The 22,027-nt window shown below is 35.9% G+C and overlaps 1 pseudogene; it reads left to right on the forward strand.

Moving 5' to 3' along the window:
• The first annotated feature begins 260 nt into the window (after positions 1-260).
• LOC100343193 (prefoldin subunit 1 pseudogene) overlaps positions 261-22,027 on the forward strand; it is a 38,366-nt pseudogene continuing 16,599 nt past the window's right edge.

Here is a 22,027-nt window from a genome sequence, read left to right on the forward strand (position 1 = left end):
GTTGCAGGTGGGAGGGACGTTATGGGGGGAATCCATTGTAATCCATAAGCTGTACTTTGGAAATTTATATTCATTAAATAAAAGTTAAAAAAAAAAACTCAATGAGATAACTTGAGTAATCACTGCTGTATTGATACTTACATTTGAGAACCTATCTGTAAGAGAAATTATGTTATCTATGTCCAGTAATATAAAAGAATATCTTCTCTTTGTCTCTCTCACTGTCCACTCTGCCTGTCAAAAAAAAAAGAATATCAAAGATGGTTATTTGTGGCTGCATTTTGCCTCCAAGATTATCATCAGAATCTACTTCATCCGCTTTCTTCATTGTACCTTTGAGTAAGGCATAACTCTATTCATTTTGGCAAAAAAATATTACATGGTGGTATAAGTATTGGTTGCCTAGGGTACAAATATTGGTAATCTGATCCTCTGTTGAAGTACAATATGGCACATTTAATTTTGCCAAAAACTTGCTTTAGGGAAATAGCATTCTTTTCCTTTAATGCTTATTATGGAAACTTCTCTCTCAATATCACTCTAGTGGCTTAGCTTGCTGGTGATAGTATGGTCACTTCCCTTCCCAGATACCCATGAAGAAATGTAGACATTATGGTACTGGTAATCTCTGATATATCTGTGTTTACAAATAGAGAAGATTTTTATTCAAAGCAAAAGTTGCTAGTGATAGAGCTGATACATCACAGTTCAGTATGGAAATAGCTCTGGTGGTATCAGGCCATAACATGCAAGATTCTACTTAAAAATTCCTCTGCTAATTGCTAACTGAATAGTGTGGTTGATGATTTGTCAACATCGTTTTTCTACCCATAATGCCTCCATTTGTCTTCCATTTTAATCCTAACTCAATGTGCCTGTTCAACCCTTGTGAGTACAATGTACAGAAATAGTTCTGCTTGTAAATATCATTTAGTGACTTGAGTTTTTCCTAAGAGGCTTTGTGTTGTGGTACATTCAATCATACATTACTACTATGCTACTATGCTAAGTGATGATTATCAGTCCTAAATGTTCATACAGTTGATATTTTAACTTAAAGCAAGTGTTAGATTCTGGATTTGCAGTTATATATTCTGTTTTCCAATACAGAGTTACTACTAACTAGTTTGTAATAATGTATAAATCATTTAATTCTCCTAAATCTCAGTTTTTTTCTTGCATACTTAGTATTGTAATCATAACTTATTATTAGTAATTGAAAATAAAATCTGGAAGGATATTTTTATGCTGTAAACTCTTTAAATATCTGGAGAAATAGATTGTCTATTTCCTAAAAGTGGGTTTGTAAACTTGTAATGTTAACCAACTTGTGCATTTTATTTTTGTATAGATTTTGTAATTTTAATTAAGATGTCCCTGGGACTTAAATACTAGATGCCTGACTTCAAGCTCCAGTAACATAATTTGCATTCTATTCCTTTGTGTAAACTTTGGTTTTATCTTTAAAAGAGATAATAGCACATTGGCTCTTTGTGGCAGTTAGATAAAATATATATTCTGAGCACTTACAAAATGCTTAGGATATAATAAATATTATTATCATTATTACAATATTTATGAATGCTGGAAGATGATGATGATAGATATGTGATGATGTTGACATGTTTTCTTTTGTCTTATTCCAAATTCTGTTATTATCATGTCTTATTTTTTCATTATAAAACACTATTATTCATGGCTGGAATTCATTAACAATTCACAGATATTTCAAATAAAAAAAATTTCAACAATCTGCTATTTTTTCAATAATCATATTTGATTGACTCTCACAAGGTATGCAAAGGAATATCATCTCTGTTAAGTAATATGCAAACTACAAAGTCTCAGACATTATCAAGATTAAATACTAGTTAAGGAATCAGTATGTTAGAATCCATTGTTCCTGACTTACTAAAGTGATGGCTTATATATCCATCAACCAAGATGCCATATGTACCAATTCTAGATAATTATACTTTTATAGGAATTGTTGACTTGTTTGTTTTAAAACTATTAGGTAAGTCTCCCTTTGGAACTGATATCCAAGCAAGACTGGAGATTAGTTTTAGCAGTAACTTTTAGAAAATAAAATCATGTAAAAAAGATACATACATATCAAACAAGTTTCAGCTGATTAGGCAAAAGCAATTGGGATTTCCTCTCTGATGGCCATATTGAAAAGAAACCCAAAGTCTTAGAAAAACCCAGTACATGATTGAATAGAGATGTTTGTCACAGTAATGTGGGAATCACCATTGGAACCATGTAATCAATGATCTGTCATATCTGATTTCTATAACACAGAATGAATAAATGGAAGTTTAGAGCATCTCATAACATTACAGAATAAATAACTTCTTGATTTTACCCACAAAGGGATTTTTCCATAATGGATTTTTTTCATAATACTTGTCAACAAAATACTTATTTCTAATGGAAAAGCAAAAGGATCTGGATACACACATGTGTTTTTTTTTTTAATTTTACTGCCATAAAGAAATTCTGACAATGACTTTTTTCTTAGAAAGCGTTGTTGACATATTTCCTGTTTTTTTATATTTTGCCTTTAATAAATTGTATTTTCAGAATAGCTTTATGTTCACAACAAAACTGAGAAAGTACAGATATTTCAAATATTATCCTCTGTCTCCAAGTATGCACAGCCTCCTTATGTATCAACATATCAATATAGTGTTACCAGATTGGTGTCAGTGTTATGCTATATGAAGCTATGACAATACGTTATTGTCATTCAATGATCATAGTTTACAATAGGGTTGACTCCTGGTGTTATATCCATATATTGGGATAATTCATTGTAGTTTCATTGTACTGAGACTTCTCTGTCTCACCCTATTTATTTTTTCCTTCCTAATTCATCCATATCAATCCCTGATTCTTTTATTACCTCTATATATTTTTTCTTTCCCAGATTATCAAATAATTGGAATCATGTAATATATAGACTTTAGTTATACGCACTAAAAATTCATTTGTGTCTTGAAAGGCCCTTTTATTTTCTCTTTTAAGATTTATTTTATTTATTTCAAAGACAGAGTTACAGAGAAAGAGGGAGGAGAGAGAAAGAAAGAGAGAAATCGAGAAAGAGAGAGAGAGAAAGAGAGAAAGAGAGAGAGAGAGACTTCCATCCATCAAAGCCAGGAGCTTGGAACTCCATCCTGGTTTCCCACATGGATGGCAGGGTTCCCAGTACTTGGGCCATCTTCTGCTACTTTACCAAGTACATTAGCAGGGAGATGGATCAGAAGTAGAGCTGCCAGAACTCAAACCAAGCTGATATGGATGCAGAATTCACAGGTGGCAGCTTAACCTGTTGATGTCCACAATGCTGTACCCAAAAGTTCTTTTTCTTTTTAATGCTTAATAACATCTCATTGTATGAATGCAATGCAGTTTATTTATCCACTCATTCATTGAAGAACATCTTTGTTAAGCAATTATGGATAAATCTGATGTAAACATTCTTCAGTTGGTTTTGGTGTAAATAATATCAGCTTATCAGAGTAAATATCAGGGAAGGCCATTTCTGGTTTGTATGGTAAGGGAAGTTATTTTGGAAGAGGGTCATCTAAATCCAGAAATGTATGTGATAAAAATCAGAGACTGCAGCATAAAATATGGGGAGTTAATGTACTTTCCAGTGGTTTGCCAGTGAGAATACTAAAATATTTTGAATAGTGACAGTGTAGTCTATCGTAGATTTCAACTAGCACAGCAGTACATCCATATGACAGATGTTGTGAGTGTAGGTAATGAGCCTGCATGCCAGTACCCTTTCCACAAATTGCCCATAACTAGAATGGAACACTGTTGCCCTAAAAGCAGCCCACAGCCAACCACTCACTCTGAGAGAAACAAAAACCACTACATCACCTAAATATGTGAGCAAATCTTGAGAAAATCAAATTAGAAGCTTCCAGAAATATCAGATAGAGGGAAGATGCCAGTTGAGATCACATATTGTCTTTACTCTTCTGTTTGCCTCATCCCTTTCTCTTAGAACCACTGTTTTAAAAAAGTTTCCCATACTCAACTCACTGACTCAAGCTTTGATTCTAGAAAACCTGACTTAAATGAATATTTTTTGAACTTGAAGTTTAAGGATACTGTATTTTAAACTAGGCATAACAAAATTAATAACAAGTTCACTTAAGAAAAACAGCATTTTCAGAATAGTAAAAATAATTATGGAACTCTAATCTAGAAATATCACAGGGTCTTAGTTTTTTGTGTAGTTATATAAATTAACGAACATGTATACAAAGGATTAGCGAAAGTCAGGAAGACTTTAAACACTAGAAATGACCCAAGCAAAAAGAGCTGAAGCAAAGGTGCCATCAGTTGGTTTGGGTTCACTGAGTTGAATTCTGAAATCCTCTGCTTGTAACTATTCAGAAGTTCTCATTAAAAATTTATTCTGGCATTAAGATCTTTGTTGAATGAATCCTTTCCCAATTCTTCAGCTCATTCTCTTGCTGCCTTTTTGGAAACAGCCTATGAACCAGGCATTGAGGATTACTTATATTCTTTGCCCTAAACACACAATCTTCATTTGTGTTTCTGCGCTTTATTTATTATATGTTATTTCTGCTACAGAGAAAGACTTGCCATTTTCTCTACAGCAGACGAAAAGATTGAAAATAATGAATAAAACCTCAGGGATCTGGCATACATCATGAAAAGTTCTGACTTGTCTGTAATTGCAGTGCCAGAAAGAGAAAAGACAGGAAATGGGAAAAATAACATATATTTGATGTTACAGTTTAATGGTTCCACAACATGGAAAGAGATATGCATTTACAGATTGTAAAAATACCAACAAGCTAAACAAAGGACAAGTGTGAAGAGAACCAGCATAGATATATCATTGTCAAACTTCCAAAAAAAAAAAAAGACAATAAGAATATCTTGAAAAATATGTATAAGAAATATATATTAAAAGGTGGAGCAATTGAACTGAATATGTGTTTTTCATTAGGAAATATGAAAGCAAGGACAATTTTAAAGTGTTTAAAAAAAGCACTCAACCCAAAAAACAACACAAGCAATTTTCCTAAGCTTACAACAAAATACTCAATAAAATAATTATAATAAAATTTTAGAGCTAATTTAAATATTCTAACCTAAGACATGAAAGAAATGATTTTAAAGGGTCAAGATCTTTTAAAGTATCAACATTTTAAAAATATCAAAATAAAATGGTAGGCCTAATCCAATCATGCAAATTCCCTAATTTGGAGAAAGAGATATCCAAATATATGAAATACATAGAACTCCTAGCATACCCCATGAGAAAAGGTCTTCACCACAACATATTATAATCACACTTTCAACAGTAAAACAAATGAAATATTCTAAAATGTGCCCGAGAGAAACTCTGTATTACCTTCAGAGAATTCCTAATTAAACTAATGGCTGATTTCCCATCAGAAACCCTATAGGCTAGGAGCAGACAGAGAGGCAAAGTCCAAGTCCTAAAATAAAGAAACTGGTCAACACAGACTATTGTACCCTGCAAAGTTCTCATTTATAAATGAAGGTGAAATAAAGAACATCCATAACAACCAGAAATTGAAAGAATTTGTTACCACTTGTCCAGCCTTACAAAGGAATAAATTTGTCCTTTATTCTCACTTAAATTTGGCCACTGTTTCACCTGCTAACCTCAAATCACAAACTCTGATAATATCTGATTATATCTGCAGTGATGTGAGCAGAGTGATGTGCCGGTATTGTCTGCTGACATAAAAAGCCATTTATGATAAAGTAGCACCTTGGACAGAGATCTATTAGAATAATAGGTGCGTACACCTGAGAGTTCAGTGGCTGAGCTATCTGAGCACAATGTCTGCAGTTAAAGAACATTTATTCCCTAATGACCTGGTCCTTTTCAAGTGTGTAGGAGTCTGAATGCCATTAATGGCATAAGGTCAAGGAGGTTATAGACATCTTTATAAACAGGAGTTATTTGGGGATAAGAAACTCAATCTGGTCAGTTCAATAGATGAAGCCCTTTTATTCTGAACCTGAAAGAGGACTTCTGGCTCAAATTCATCCATCATGAGGAATGTTGCAATGCTATTTTCTTGTCACAGAAATTTCACACCTAAACTACAAAGTCAGCTTTGTGACTTTGTCAAGAATATCACTACACTATAAAATAATAATAAAAAAATTTCTATGGCAGTAAAATTGTAGCTGTTTTCTGGCTAAAATAAAATGGTTGCAAAGATCTGTGTACAAAATTAGAAACTTTTCTGTTAGCTGCTCAGAATCAAGTGATAGCAGCTTTATTAATACTAGTACATACAATTACTACTACTAAGAATCACTTATATGTAGTTAATATGTTACATTGCCTGAAGCAAAATTTAATCAATTAACAAAATTAGGGGTCACACTACTTTTCTAAAATAAACCTTTTCCATTGTACACTTAGAGCTAAACTTATTAACTATTTGGGGTTTACTAATTTTGTTAACTGTTCTGTTGTTAGCAATTTAACTTTGGTTGTTATATCAATGATTGGAGTAATTATGTAGGTCACTGTGAGAGTTAAATGTGTTAGAATTATGGGAAACAGTAATCTTCAATTATTATGTCTATCAATATTATTTTTAAAAATGCAAAACAGGTGCATATAATTGGAATATTTATTGTTGTTGTTTTTAGTTTAAACTTAATAAAAATATATGGGTTCCAAACAACATTTTAAAATTTAGCTGAGCTGGCGACACGGTTCACTAGGCTAATCCTCTGCCTAGCAGCGCTAGCACACCAGGTTCTAGTCCCAGTCGGGGCGCCGAATTCTGTCCCGGTTGCCCCTCTTCCAGGCCAGCTCTCTGCTGTGGCCTGGGAGTGCAGTGGATGACAGTTCAAGTGCTTGGGCACTGCACCCACATGGGAGACCAGGAGAAGCACCTGGCGCCTGCCTTTGGATCAGCACGGTGCGCCGGCTGTAGCACACCGGCCGCGGCGGCCATTGGGCGAAGCAACGGCAAAAAGGAGAACCTTTCTCTCTCTCTCTCTCTCTCTCACTGTCCACTCTGCCTGTCAAAAAAAAATTTAGCTGAGAATTGGCTGGTGCCACGACTCACTTGGCTAATCCTCCACCTGCAGCGCCGGCAACCCAGGTTCTAGACCCAGTTGGGGTGCCGGATTCTGTCCCGGAGGCTCCTCTTCCAGTCCAGCTCTCTGCTGTGGCCCCGGAAGGCAGTGGAGGATGGCCCAATTGTTTGGGTCCTGCACCCACATGGGAGACCAGGAGGAAGCACCTGGCTCCTAGCTTCGGATCGGTGCAGCGCGCTGTGTGTATGGGCCATAAGGGGAGTGAACCAAGGGAGGAAAACCTTTCTCTCTGTTTCTCTCTCTCAGTCTAAATCTTCCTGTCCAAAAAAAATTTTAGCTGAGAATTGAAAACTAAGACATATATTTCTAAACAACATAAACTAAGCCATGTCTACAAAAATGCCCCTTTTTTCTGGGAAATTATTTTAATTATCAAAAGAGGTAATTCAAATTTTTATTTATAGTAAGTAAGCCATTGAGATCTATGGAAATAAAAACGTACCTCAGGGCCCGGCACTGTCCTGGCTGCTTCTCTTCCAATCCAGCTCTCTGTTATGGCTTTGGAAAGCAGTGGGGGATGGCCCAAGTGCTTGGACCCCTGCACCCATGCAGGAGACCCAGAGGAACCTCCTGGTTCCTACCTTCAGATTGGCCTAGTTCTGGCCACTGCACCCTTTTGGGAAGTGGACCACAGGATGGGAGACTTCTTTTTCTCTGTCTCTGACACTGTCTGTAACTCTACCTCTCAAATAAATAAATACATAAATAAATAAAATCTCAGCTCATTAAGTTGGATATAATACATGAATTATTTCATTGCTGTTTAAACATTTAAAATAGAAGTCACATGTACATGAATTATTTCATTGCTGTATCAACATTTAAAACTAGAAGTAACATAATAGTATAGTCACATAAAATTCCTCTTTTCTTTTTTTAACTTTTATTTAATAAATATAAATTTCCAAAGTACAGCTTTTGGATTACCGTGACTCCCCCCCCCATAAACTCCCTGACACCTGCAACCCTCCGATCTCCTGCTTCTTCTCCCATCCCATTCACATCAAGATTCATTTTCAATTCTCTTTATATTTAGAAGATCAATTTAGAATATACTAAGTAAAGATTTCAACAGTTTACACCCACACAGAAACACAAAGTGTAAAGTACTGTTTGAGTGCTAGTTATGCCATTAATTCACATAGTACAACACAGTAAGGACAGAGATCCTACATGAGGAGTAAGTGCACAGTGAATCCTATTGCTGATTTAACAATTGACACTCTTGTCACAGAGATCTTTCATTTAGGTCTTTTTGTTGTTGTTGTTGTTGTTGTTGTTGTTGCCAGAGTGTCTTGCCTTTCCATGCTTGAAATGCTCTCATGGGCTGTTTAGCCAGAACCAAATGCCTTAAAGGCTGATTCCAAGGCCAGAATGCTGTTTAGTACATCTGCCATTCTATGAGTCTGCTGTGTATCCTACTTCCCATGTTGGATCATTCTCTCCCTTTTTTAATTCTAACAGTTAGTATTAGCAGACACTAGTCTTGTTTAAATGATCCCTTTGACTCTTAATCCTGTCATTATGATCAATTATGCACTGAAACTGATCACTTTGACTAGTGATATGGCATTGGTGCATGCCACCTTGATGGGATTGAATTGGAATCCCCTGGTATCTTTCTAACTCTACCTTTTGGGGCAAGTCTGATTGAGCATGTGCCAAACTGTACATATCTTCCTTCTCTTATTCCCACTCTTAAATTAAACAGGGATCACTTTTCAGTTGAATTTAAACACCTAAGGAAAAAAGGGACACTAACCCACTGTTGGTGGGAATGCAAACTGGTGAAGCCACTATGGAAGGCATTTTGGAGATTCCTCAGAAACCTGAATATAACACTACCATGCATCTCGGCATCCTACTCCTTGGAATTTACCCAAAGGAAATTAAATGGCAAATAAAAGAGCTATGCACCTCAATGTTTATTGCAAGTCAATTCACAATAGCTAAGACCTGGAATCAACTTAAATGCCCAACTACAGTGGCCTGTATAAAGAAATTATGGGATATGTACTTTACAACAGTAAAAAAAAAATGTAATCTGGTCTTTGCAACAAAATGGAGGAATCTGGAAAACAGCATGCTGAGTGAATTAAGCCAGTCCCAAAGGGACAAATATCATATGTTCTCCCTGATAGGTGACAACTAACTGAGCACCAAAAAGAAAACCTATTCAAGTGAAATGGATGCTATGAGAAACAATGATTTAATCAGCCATTGTCTTGACTGTCGAGGAACAACTTAATACTTTTTCCTTTTTAGTATTTCTTTGTTCTACTTAATACTATTGGTTGAACTCCGTAATTAACACACAGTTCTTCTTAGGTATTTAAAATTCCTCTTTTCTATATACCATTTAAAACCCAGCTATAAATTTAATTAATACAATGTACATAAAAAGGCAGAAATTACAGTACAACTATTTCTTAGAAAAGTTCAAACCATTTACTAATATTGAGTTATATGGTTCTGATTAAAGATGTTATGATTAATTTGTTTTTGTCACATGTCCTTTCACAGTCTGTGAAAGAGCTTTATTACGGTACTAGAAAACTATTTTTTCCTTTTTTTTAAGGGAAAGAGTTTTTTGGGGGAAATCCAACAGTCCAGAGGGAAGGGAAAAGGAGGAAAAGAGGAAGAAGGAGAGTGGAAGAGAGATCAAGAGATAGAAAGAGAGAGAGAGAGAGAGATAAGGAGATGAGGAGAAAGAGAGATAAAAACTATTTTCTTTTATCAAAAGATACTAAAGCTGACGTTCCTTATTCATCGCTGTCCTTACTTCAGGCTATTTCATGTTAAAACAAAAACTAAATTTTCCATAGGTACATACCAGATGGCTTAATTTGAATAATGTTTTTATAAAGTCTCAGAATTAAAGATAAAAAATTCAGAAAAGTTTTTTACTTGAGAACATAGACCAGGTATAATGAAATTGTTTAATGATACAAATTATGGAAACAGATTACCCCCATTGCTCTAGCTCCATTCATTTTGTGATTTTTATTAACTTTGATATTTATTTGTTATTTATTTTGGAGGAGAGAAAGAGACAGAGAGAGAGAGAAAGGAATCTCACATCAGTTAACTCACTCTTCACATGCCTGCAACAATTGGGGCTGGACCAGCCGGAAGACAGAAACAGGAAACTGAATCTCGATCTCCCCTGTGGGTGGAAAATGGTAGAATTTCAGTCTTTAATACAAGTGAATAATATTCTATTACGTATATGTACCATATTTTCTTTATACATTCATATGATGGACATCATCGTGATTTCCACATTCTGGCTATTGGGGACAGAGTTTCTGTAAACACGGTGGTGCAGGTATGTCTTTGATACATTGCATTCCAGTCTTTTGGGTGTAAGCCAGTAGTGGGACTGGTGGATCATATGAAAAGAATGTATCTAGTTTTTCTCTTTTTTTATTCTTTTTTTAAGAAATCTCCACAATATTTACCACAGTGGCTGCCCTAATTTACAATTACACCAACCACATACTTGCCAGCATCTGTTACCCTCTTTGTTTTGGATTTTAGCCATTCTGACAGGGGTAAGTTGATCTCATGGTGCTTTTGACTTGTATTTCCCTGATGGCTAGTGAAGTTGTGGAACATTTGCATTTATTCTTTTGAGAACTGTCTGTTGAAGTCCTCTGACCATCTCACAACTGGATTATTTGTTTTGTTTTTTTCTTGAGTTTTTTAAGTTGCTGATATATTTTAGATATTAATACCTTGTCAGATAGATGGTTTGAAAATATTATGTTTCCATTTTGTCTATTGATCACTTCTTTTGCTGTGCTGAAACTTCTGAGTTTGATGTAATCCATTTGCTTAGTTTATCTTTTGTTGCTTGTGCTTGGTCTTGTCCAAGAAGTCATTCCCTAGATCAACGTCTTGAATTACTCATATGCTTTCTTCCAGCGACTTTATATCCTCAAGTCTTTATTTTAAGATTTATTTTATTTATTTGAAAGGCAGAGTTAAAGTTAGGCAGAAAGTGAGAGAGAAAAAGAGAAAGAGAGAGAGAGAGAGAGAGAGAGAGTCTTCCATCCACTGGTTCACTCTCCAGATGGCTGCAATGCCTAGAGCTGCGCTGATCCAAAGCCAGGATCTGGGAGCTTCTTCAGGGTCTCCCATGTGGGTGCAGAGGCCCAAGGACTTGGGCCATCTTCTACTGCTTTCCCAGGCCATAGCAGAGTGCTGGATCAGAAGTGGAGCAGCTGGGACTCAAACCAGATCCCATATACGATGCTGGCACTGAAGATGGCAGATTTACCCGCTATGTCACAGCACCAGCCCTAGTCTCAAGTCTTAAATTTAGGTCTTTGTTCCATTTGGAGCTTATTTTTTATATGGTGAGAAGTATGGATCTGATTTCATTCTTCCACATATAAACATCCAGTATTGCCAGCACCATTTGTTGAAGAGATTACTCCTACTCTACTGTCTGGTCTGAGCATTTTAGTTAATAATGTTGCTGTATGTATTTGTGCTAATTCCTTTGTTTCTGTTCTGGTTCATTTGATCTATGTTTCAGTTTTTAAACCACTACTACCTAGCTTTAATTACTATAGCTTTGCACTATGTTTTGAAGTCAGGTATTGTGATGAATGAAGCTTGTTTTTCTTGTTTAGGATCACTTTGTCTATTCTGAGTCATTTGTGATTTCATATGAATTTTAAGATTACATTTTCTAATTCTGTTAAGAATATCATTGGCATTTTGATAGGGATTGCACTGAACCTGTAGATTGCTTCAGGAAGCAAGGACATTTTAATGATATTGATTCTTCTGAACCATGAGTAAAGAATATATTTCCAGTCAATTTGTTAAATCAACAAGAGTCACTGTGCACTTACTCCTCATGTAGGATCTCTGTCCTTAATGTGCTGTACATTGAGATTTAATACTATAACTAGTACTGAAACAGTATTTTTCACTTTATGTTTCTATGGGGTTGCAAACTGTTGAAATCTTTACTTAATATATGCTAAACTGATCTTCTGTATATAAAGAGAATCGAAAATGAATCTTGATGTGAATGGAAGGGGGAGGGAGAAGGAAAGGGGAGGGTTGTTGGTGGGAGGGAAGTTATGGGGGGGGGAAGCCATTGTAATCTATAAGCTGTACTTTAGAAATTTATATTCATTAAATAAAAGTTAAAAAACAGAATATATTTCCAGTTTTTGTGTCTTGATGATTTTTTCATCACTCTGCAAATTATTGTAGAGATGTTTTACTTATTTGTTTAAATCTATTGCTAAATACTGGACTTTTTGTGGTTATTGTGCATGTAATTGCTTTCTTAATTTATCTTTCTGTCAGTTCATCATTATCTTACAAAGAAGCTATTGTTTTTTTGTATGTTTATTTTGTAACCTGCAACTCTACTGAATTGGTTTATCAATTCTAACAGCTCTTTTCATGGAGTGTTAGGTTTATCCAAGTACAATGTCATGTCATCTACAAACATGGATGATGTGCTTTTAAAAATAATTTGAACAAGAAATATAATTATCTACTGAAGATTATCAAGTTTTCTATTTCAGAATTTTGACCATTACTCAGTACTTTATTAGCTTTCTCAAAACTACGTGGCCTGCGGCTGGCGGACGGTGCTGTAGCGCAGACGATTAACATCCTGGCCTGAAGTGCAGGCATCCCATATATGCATCGGTTAGAGTCCCGGCTGCTCCACTTCCATTCCAGTTCTGTGCTATGGCCTGGGAAAGCAGTGGAAGATGGCCCAAATCCTTGGGCCCCTGCACCCGCGGGGGAGACAGGGAAGAAGCTCCTGGCTCCTGGCTTCAGATCGGTAAAGCTCCAGCAGTTGAAGCTAACTGGGGAGTGAACCATTGGGTGGAAGACCTCTGTCTCTCTCTCTCTCTCTCTCTCTCTCTCTCCCTCCTCTCTGTGTAACTCTGACTTGCAAATAAATAAATAAATCTTTAAAAAAAAGACTATGTGATCCTAGAAGTTTATCAAATATTGTTAAATCTGAGAAAAGGGGAAAAATCATAAAAGAGAAAAATAGGGGAATAAAAAACATTTCAACTTGAGAAATATAGGGTACACGAAGTTAATTATCTGTTATCTATTAAAACTTAAATATTTATCTTAACTTTCTAATTATCTGATTGTATATTATATATTATTTGGACCTCATTGTTCCTCATTGGAGAGAGCCAGAATTCATAAAACTGTAATGATGATTCAATAGAAAAATACCTGCAAATAGGATAGCATATTTAACCCAGTTAAGTCCAGTTTGTTTCCTTCTCTTATTACTACTGTCTTATGATTAAAAGAACAATTCCCTTAAGCAAAAATCTATCAGGAATGTGAAATTGGATCAGAGATATATGTGACAAATGTATTAAACTTCCAGTCAGAGTTCCACTCAATTCTATCTGCTTAAATTCACCAAGAACAAGCATAGATTAACTGTGAAGTAAGGACAATTACTATTACAAAGCTCCATCTGCATCTATCACATGGGTGCAAGGACCCAAGTAGTTGGAGCATCACTGCTGTTTCCCAGAGTGTACATTAACTTCAGAAGGGAAGGCAGAACTGAATCCCACACTCAGAAATGAGAAGCAGGAATTCAAAGGGAAAGTTTAACTCACTCCTCCACAGCTCCTGCCCCTTGCCTCTGTTTCTATTATCTATTTTCTGTGTCTTTGCAAGCCTACTAATAATTTCTTATTGATTGTGAGGATCTATTTGAAGGAATGTCTATTATCTTCCTTGGATTTGTGCTTTCTAACATAAAAAGTAGGGTCACATAACCTTAATTTTATCTTAGAAAGTAATTTTATTGGTGATGGCATTGTAATGTAGTGGGTAAAGCTGCCATTTGAAATGTCAGCATCCCATATGGGTGCCAGTTTGATTACTGGATGCTCCACTTCCAATCCAGCTCCCTGTAAATGGCCTGGGAAAAGCAGAGGAGGAGGCCCAAGTGCTTGGGCCACTGTTACCCTCATGGAAGACCAAGAGGAAGCTCCTGGCTCCACCAAGAGGAAGCTCCTGGCTCCTGCCTGGACCCACATTAACTGTTGCTGCCCTCTAGGAAATGAACAAATAGATCTCTCTTTCAAATAAATACATACATCTACAGACTCTTAAAATATATACTCAGTTATACATTTTTATGCTAAAGTATGCACTTAGTCCATTTTTATAAATTCTATATTGCCTCCCCACCTTCACTCATAAAATATATCCCTCAATCATCATCTTGCAAATACTTGTCTTAGCCACATTTACAAATTTTTAAATGTCTTATGAACTTCAGTGCCTCAAAATTAAGGTATTCATTTATATTTCAGCTTGAAGAACAAATTTAACTAATTAAAAATGAGTCTCAGGAAAATACTGTTTTCCCAAGTCAGACCATCCCAATGTGCCCTCAGAGATTTTCAAAACTAAATCTCATACACTGTTAGAGCACTCACCATTTAATTTGTTCAATTACTTATTTGATTTTAAAGAGTTTATGCTTTAATCATTTCTTGTTTACAATCTTTTTTTCAATGACAGCAGAATTCAAAGACAAGGTTTTTGGTGTTTCACATACTCTATGATCATTAAAATATTTCTAGGTGATATCAAAAAGAATGACACTAAATTTAAATAAATCATTTATAAAATAACATCAACGAAAATAATGTCAGCCATAGCTTGATAGAACAAATATCTTTTAAAGATTAACAATGTCTAAAATCACACTGATGATAGATAATGAAAGAAAAAAAAGATGGAAATCACCAAGATAATACTTTTAACACCAAATTTCTCTCCAAAACTTGTAACACAGTAACTAAAAATGAATAGTTTACACTCATATTTTACATGTCTGAATATAAGTTGTCTTTTTATGCATAAATCAGATCACATCAATTGGTTTGAATGTAATTTTGGATTTCCTGCCCTCGATAGCTAAATTCCAGCATGTTCCTCTCCTGTTAATTAATCAAAGCATTTTTTTAACATGATTATTTTCTACACTATAATTAACACCATCACTGTAAATTATAAAAACGATAAATTTAAATTACATATGCAATAAAATTCCAAATAATGCTAGTGTGTCATCTTTAAAAAATAAACTACAGAAACATTTCTTTTGAATGCATATATTTTATTTAAAATCAACTCAATGAAAAGGAATGAAGCATCCCTGTTCATCCATTTTCTAAATTTGTAGTTTTAGTATGATGTTGCTTATAGATAAGGGAGCACACTAATTCCCTCCCTTCATCCTATTTTACTGATGAATTTACATATAAAAAGAGGAACCTCTGGGGAGATAGATAAGATAAAGTGTCCAATGATATAAAAACAAGCAAAAAAATTCTATTGGTGTTTCTGAAGCGAATTTTTAAAACAATCTGTATTCTAATATTGGAAGCATGTTTTCAAGCTGTTTATTTTCCCAATTTTGCCATTCTATCTAAATAATCCGCTAAATGGAATTGCCTCACTTAAGCCTTATCAATCATTTGAATCAGGTGATTGAGAATTTGATGATCATTAAATCATGGTTCTCCTTAAAAATACAAAAATACAATAGTAAAGGATTCTAATTAAATGCTCATAAAACATGAAATTGTTATGATTATTTCTCAAACATAGTCACCAGAGTGCAGGTTTACATGTTTTCAAATACTTCACATTCTCCACTTGTGTTTTATCACCTAGAATTTTTTCTGACTGTCATTGAAATCTTCTGTCAAACTCTGGTCATTTGTGTACACAGGATAACATGTGTTGCTTCACACCCCATCATTGCTATGCAATATCATCAAATTTGAACATTCTACAATATTCATGATTGAAAATAAACCTTCAAACAAGCAAATACCCTTTCCTTTTATGTGCCTACAACTGCTATCTCCTAAATACTAACCAAACTATATTGAAAGATTAATAGAGTAGAAAAATCTCTATTTGAATCTCTGTTTTCTCACATATATAATGCAGAGGTTAGATTAGAATCATTGTTTTCAATTTTAGTTGGTCAGTGGACTTGTCCAGAGGATGCTAAAAACTGTAGTTTTTATTTTACCATCTAAAATGTTTTAGAACAGAAATTGAGACTGGAGGGTGTGGGGAGCAACTCGGACTAGACTAAGTTACTGGAATTAAGACTTATTCTATGCATCTGCTCTCCCACAATATGGCGCTGGGAGAGGAGGAAACAGCTTCTACTCAGCTGCCTCCAGTTCAACCAATAAGCAGCAGGAGCTGACTCTGATTGGAGGAGAGCAGCATACTCGGTGTGTGGGTAGCAGAGTTGGGATTGGTGGAAGAGGACTATAAAGGAGGAGAGAGACAACATGCGCCAGGAACATCTATCTGAAGGAACACCTGTGCAGCCCCCGAGAGAGCCGGCCAGCGGTGTGCCGCTCCCCTGCGGAAGTGGGGAAAGTGGCTAGGGGGAACCGCCCTTCCATGGAGGTGGAAGGGTCGGTAGCCAACCCGGGAAGAACCAGCAGCAAACCTGGGGAGGGCCGAGCAGACGAAAGAACAACGCAGGGTCCTGTGTCGTTCCTCCACGAAGACGGGAGCGACAGAGGGGTTGTTTGATTTAACAGCTGTCTGCATAATACTGTTCTTAGAAACTCCTAATTACATATTTAACTCAATAGGCATCAGTTATTTAAGATGCCCTGTTACAAAGTTCTGAATCCTTTTTCCTGGTTAGCTTACTATAAATCAGTTTAAACTTGAAAGAAAAATAGATATGTTTTAACTAAATTTCTTACTTTATCCTGACAAATAAATGTTTGTACAAATTAACTTATTTGGCCAAACTCTCATATTCTGGTTGTTAGAAGGTCAAATGTGAGATTTGATATACTTGCAAACAGGTTAATTGGAGACAATTTAACTGACATTCCACTTTAATTACACTGTCTTTTCTTTTAATAAAATGAATTTTGATTCAAAATCTATAAAATTAGTGATTTTTATCACTTCTATTTTCAGTATTTTTCTTTGTACAATTTATCACACATGTAAAGAACACATAATTACTCAGTTTTTCATAATCAATCAAATTGTTTAAATACACAAATATGCGTGTTTATTCAGCTTTCTCAGGAGAGACAGACCTAATAGCGTATTTACAGAGTGAGATATTAAAATTGCCTCACTCTCATAATAAGCATAAGCAAACTGGAGAACAATGGGAGCTTGCAGGTTCCAAACACAAAAGAAAGAAATAGAGTGGCTGGTTGCTTGGTATGGTCAGTATAAGCTATGTGTATGTGTTTAAAATTTACATTGTACCCCTTAAAATTATTTTTGTCCTCAGTTGATTCTAATGCAACTTATATGAAATAATTGCTATTTTGTTAACTGAATAACACTCTGTAATTGCAAAAAATGCAGCTGTTTTGTTGACATTATGAATACTTCTGAAAAATGTAATTTGTTTTATTAGTATTGTCCTTTTCATAGGTCTGAAGTTTTTCTTCATGAGGGGAAGCTGGTCTTGCTTTCACACATTATGTATTGCATGAATTATTTTTTCATTTAGTCAGTTGTTAACAAACCCTATAGGTCATGACTGTAGCAATAAAAAGTGGAAACTGTTTTCATCCATGAATGAAATTCCAAAATCTTGAGCTGCTGATACTAGATTTCACATATACCACTGACATCCACAAAGTGAAGAGTAATAAATCTACTCATTGCATGAGGTTATCAGAAACAAACATATTGAAAGTCTGCCCTTGAGTAAAGTATGTTCTAATCTTTTCATGAGGATTCTATATTTAATTCCCATTACCACCTAAAAACAGTTATATTTTGCAGTTCTCATGTTAAAGAAAATCTGAGAATGTATCCCCAAAAGTGTGAACTTAAAATATAAGACTGTCTAAGTAAGAAAAAAAATTTGTTAACCATTAGTCCCAGTGAAGTCTATGCAATTGGTGGTTATTGATGTCTTTTCACATTTATCTAAATAGGCACTGCTCAGCAAACTTGAGAAGCTCTCTGAAAAGTAGTTTTAGTTAACTGTGCCAGCTTTTAAAATTGTGAAACCATAGTTAACTTATAGTATCTAAGTGTGAATTATCCAGTTTATTTGAATCTGACTTTTCTTCATAGTCCAGATTAATTCATTGGAGGCATAAAAACCTACCTAGCAGTTTAAGAAACTGTGGCAATTTTGTGGTCTTTGAGATTGTTACGTTAAAGTATCAATACTTTTTTATGATTCGACTTTTTTATTATTATTATTTTCCTTCCAAAAAAAAAAACTTTATTTAAGGAATCCAAACTTCATGTATTTCATAAGTACAACTTCAGGATTATAGTGATTCAACCATACCCGCCCTGCCACCCTTTTTCCCACCCCTTAACCTCCTCTCTCTCCCATTCCCAGTCCACTAAGATGCATTTTTGATTAACTTTATACTCAGAAGATCAACTCTATACTAAGAGTTCAACAATTGCATGAAAAAAAGCCAAAAAACAAAAACAAAGCATAACAAAACAAAAACTATTCCTCAGCAGTCCAAAAAAAGGGCTGTTCAAAGTCATTGCATTTTGAAGTTAATTTAATTTCTTTAAAAAAAAACCCTTAACTTTAAAAAAGCACCTAATAATGATACATCTTTTGCCAGCACTTAGAATTAATTTTAATACAACTCACTGAGGACAAGGTCTTGCATGGGAAATTAGTGCACAGTGACTCCTGTCATTAATTTAACAATTAACACTCTTATGTAAGACATCACTTGAGGCTCTTGACATGAGCTGCCTAAGCTATGGAAGCCTTTTGAATCCACAAACTCCTTCAATATTTAGACAAGGCCATAAGCAGAGTGAAAGTTCTCTCCTCCATTCAGAGAAAAGTACCTCCTTCTTTGATAACTACTTCTTTCCACTGGGGTCTCACCCACTGAGTTCCTCCATGTGGGACATTTTTAGTTACAGTGTCTTGGCTTTCCATCCCTGAAATGCTCTCAGGTGCTATTCAGTCAGACCAGAATGCTTTAATGGCTGACACTGAGATCAGAGTGCTATTTAAAGCAATTGTCATTCTATGAGCCAGCTGTGTGGACAGCTTCCAATGTCAATATTGAAGCATTCCCTACTTTTTAATTCTATCTATTATTGTCACCAGACCTATAATCTTTTTTTTTATTTGCCAGGTAGAGTTATAGACAGTGAGAGAGAGAGACAGAAAGGTCTTCCTTCTGTTGGTTCACCCCCCAAATGACAGTCACAGCTGGCGCTGCGCCGATCTGAAGCCAGCAGCCAGGTGCTTCTTCCTGGTCTCCCATGTGGGTGCAGGGGCCCAAGCACTTGGGCCATCCTCCACTGCCCTTCTGGGCCACAGCAGAGAGCTGGACTTGAAGAGGAGCAACCTGGACTTGAACCAATGCCCATATGGGATGCCAGCACCGCAGGCAGAGGATTAACCATGTGAGCCTTGGTGCCAGCCCCAGACCTATAATCCTATCCATATTATCACTTTAACACTTAAAATGGTATGTTTGCCACCCAGATTAAGGAGATTTGTGGTCCTTTGGCAAATTTTTAAACTGCAAATTTTTATTTACATGTAGAAATAAGTCTGCAGGAATGTATATAGAACTATACAGCTTTATAGTTACCAACATCATAAACTTCATAATCACAACTTTAGTAACATAGTGATTCTTCCCACCATGCCCACCCTCCCACCTATATTTCCAATCCCTCTTTCCCCTCCCTCTCTTATTCCCACACTTATATTTTATTGAAATCTATTTTCAATTGACTTTATGCACATACGTTTAACTCTGTATTAGGTGAGCCAAAAGACTCCACTAAGAGACTACAGGAACTCATAGAAAAGTTTGGTAAAGTTGCTGGATATAAAATCAATACACAAAAATCAACAGCCTTTGTACACACAGACAATGCCATGACTGAGAAAGAACTTCTGAGATCAATCCCATTCACAATAGCTACCAAAAAAAATCAAATACCTTGGAATAAATATAACCAAGTATGTCAAAGATCTTTACAATGAGAAGTACAAAACATTAAAGAAATAAACAGAAGGAGATACAGAAAATGGAAAAATCTTTTATGTTCATGTATTGGAAGATTCAATATCATCAAAATGTACATTATTCCAAAAGCAATTTACAGATTGAATGCACTACCAATTAAAATACCAAGGACATTTTTCTCAGATACAGAAAAAATGATGCTGAAATTCATATGGAAACATAAGAAACCCAAATAGCTAAAGCAATTTTATACAACAAAAACAAAGGCAGAGACAACATGATACCAGATTTCAAAACATCTACCACTCAGTTATAATCAAAATAGCCTGGTGCAAAAACAGATGGATAGACCAATGGAACAGAATAGAAATGCTGAAAATCAATCTAAGCATCTACAACCAACTTATATTTGACAAAGGAGCTAAATTCAATCCCTGGAGCAAGGAAAATCTCTTCAACAAATGGTGCTGGAAAAACTGGATTTCCACATGCAGAAATACGAAGCAAGACCCCTGCCTTACACCTTACACTAAAATCCACTCAAAATGGATTAAAGACCTAAACTACAACCTTATACTATCAAATTATTAGAGAATATTGGAAAACTCTGCAAAACATTGGCATAGACAAAGACTTATTGGAAAAGACGCCAGAGGCACAAGCAATCCAAGCCAAAATTCACAAATGGGATCATATCAAATTGAGATGCTTCTGTACTGCAAAAGAAACACTCAGGGAAGTGAAAGGCAAATGACAGAATGGGAGAAATTATTTGCAAAGCATTCAACTGATAAAGGATCAATAACCAGAATATATAAAAAAATCAAGAAGCTCAACAACAATAAAACAAACAACCCAGTGGAGAAATGGGAAAAGGACTTAAACAGATTTTACAAAAGAGGAAATCCAAATAGCCAACAGACATGGAAAAATGCTCAGGATCACTAGCTCTCATGGAAATGCAAATCAAAACCAAAAGGAGGTTTCACCTCATCCCAGTTAGAATGACTTTCATACAAAAACTCAACAAACAAGAAATGCTGGAAAGGATGTGGGAAAAATGCACCCTAATCCCCTGATAGTGGGAATGTAAACTGGTACAGCCAGTATGGAAGACAGTATGGAGATACCTCAGAAATATAAAATATAAGTGCTTTAAAAGTGTTTTTGCAGGGCTGGTGCCACGGCTCACTAGGCTAATCCTCTGCCTGCGGCGCTGGCACTCCGGGTTCTAGTCCTGGTTGGGGTGCCAGTTCTGTCCCAGTTGCTCCTCTTCCAGTCCAGCTCTCTGCTGTGGCCCGGGAAGGCAGTGGAGGATGGCCCAAGTGCTTGGGCCCTGCACCTGCATGGGAGACCAGGAGGAAGCACCTGGCTCCTGGCTTCGGATCCGCGCAGTGCGCTGGCCGCAGCGGCCATTGCAGGGTGAACCAATGGAAAAAAGGAAGACTTTTCTCTCTGTCTCTCTCTCTCACTGTCTACCTCTGCCCATCAAAAAAAAAAAAAAAAAGTGTTCTTGTGGCTGGCACTGTGGCATTGCAGGTTAAGCTATTATCTACAGTGCCAGCATCACAGTGCCCATTCGAGTCCCAACTGATTCACTTCCAATCTAGCTCCCTGCTGATGCTCCTGGAAAGAAGCAGGAGATGGACCAGGTTCTTGGGCCCTTGCACCCAAGTAGGAGACTCGGAGTGAACCAGCAGATGGACAATCTTCCTATCTCTCTCTCTCTCTCTCTCTCTCTCTCTCTCTGTCTCAGTAATGCTGCCTTTCAGGTGAATAAATAAATATTTAAAAAATAGTGTTCTTGTAATATCGCATGCCTTGGTGATGGACTGCTCTTTTATTATAAC

Source organism: Oryctolagus cuniculus, chromosome 1 (assembly GCF_964237555.1).
Source record: "Oryctolagus cuniculus chromosome 1, mOryCun1.1, whole genome shotgun sequence".
Taxonomy (NCBI): Eukaryota; Metazoa; Chordata; class Mammalia; order Lagomorpha; family Leporidae; genus Oryctolagus; species Oryctolagus cuniculus.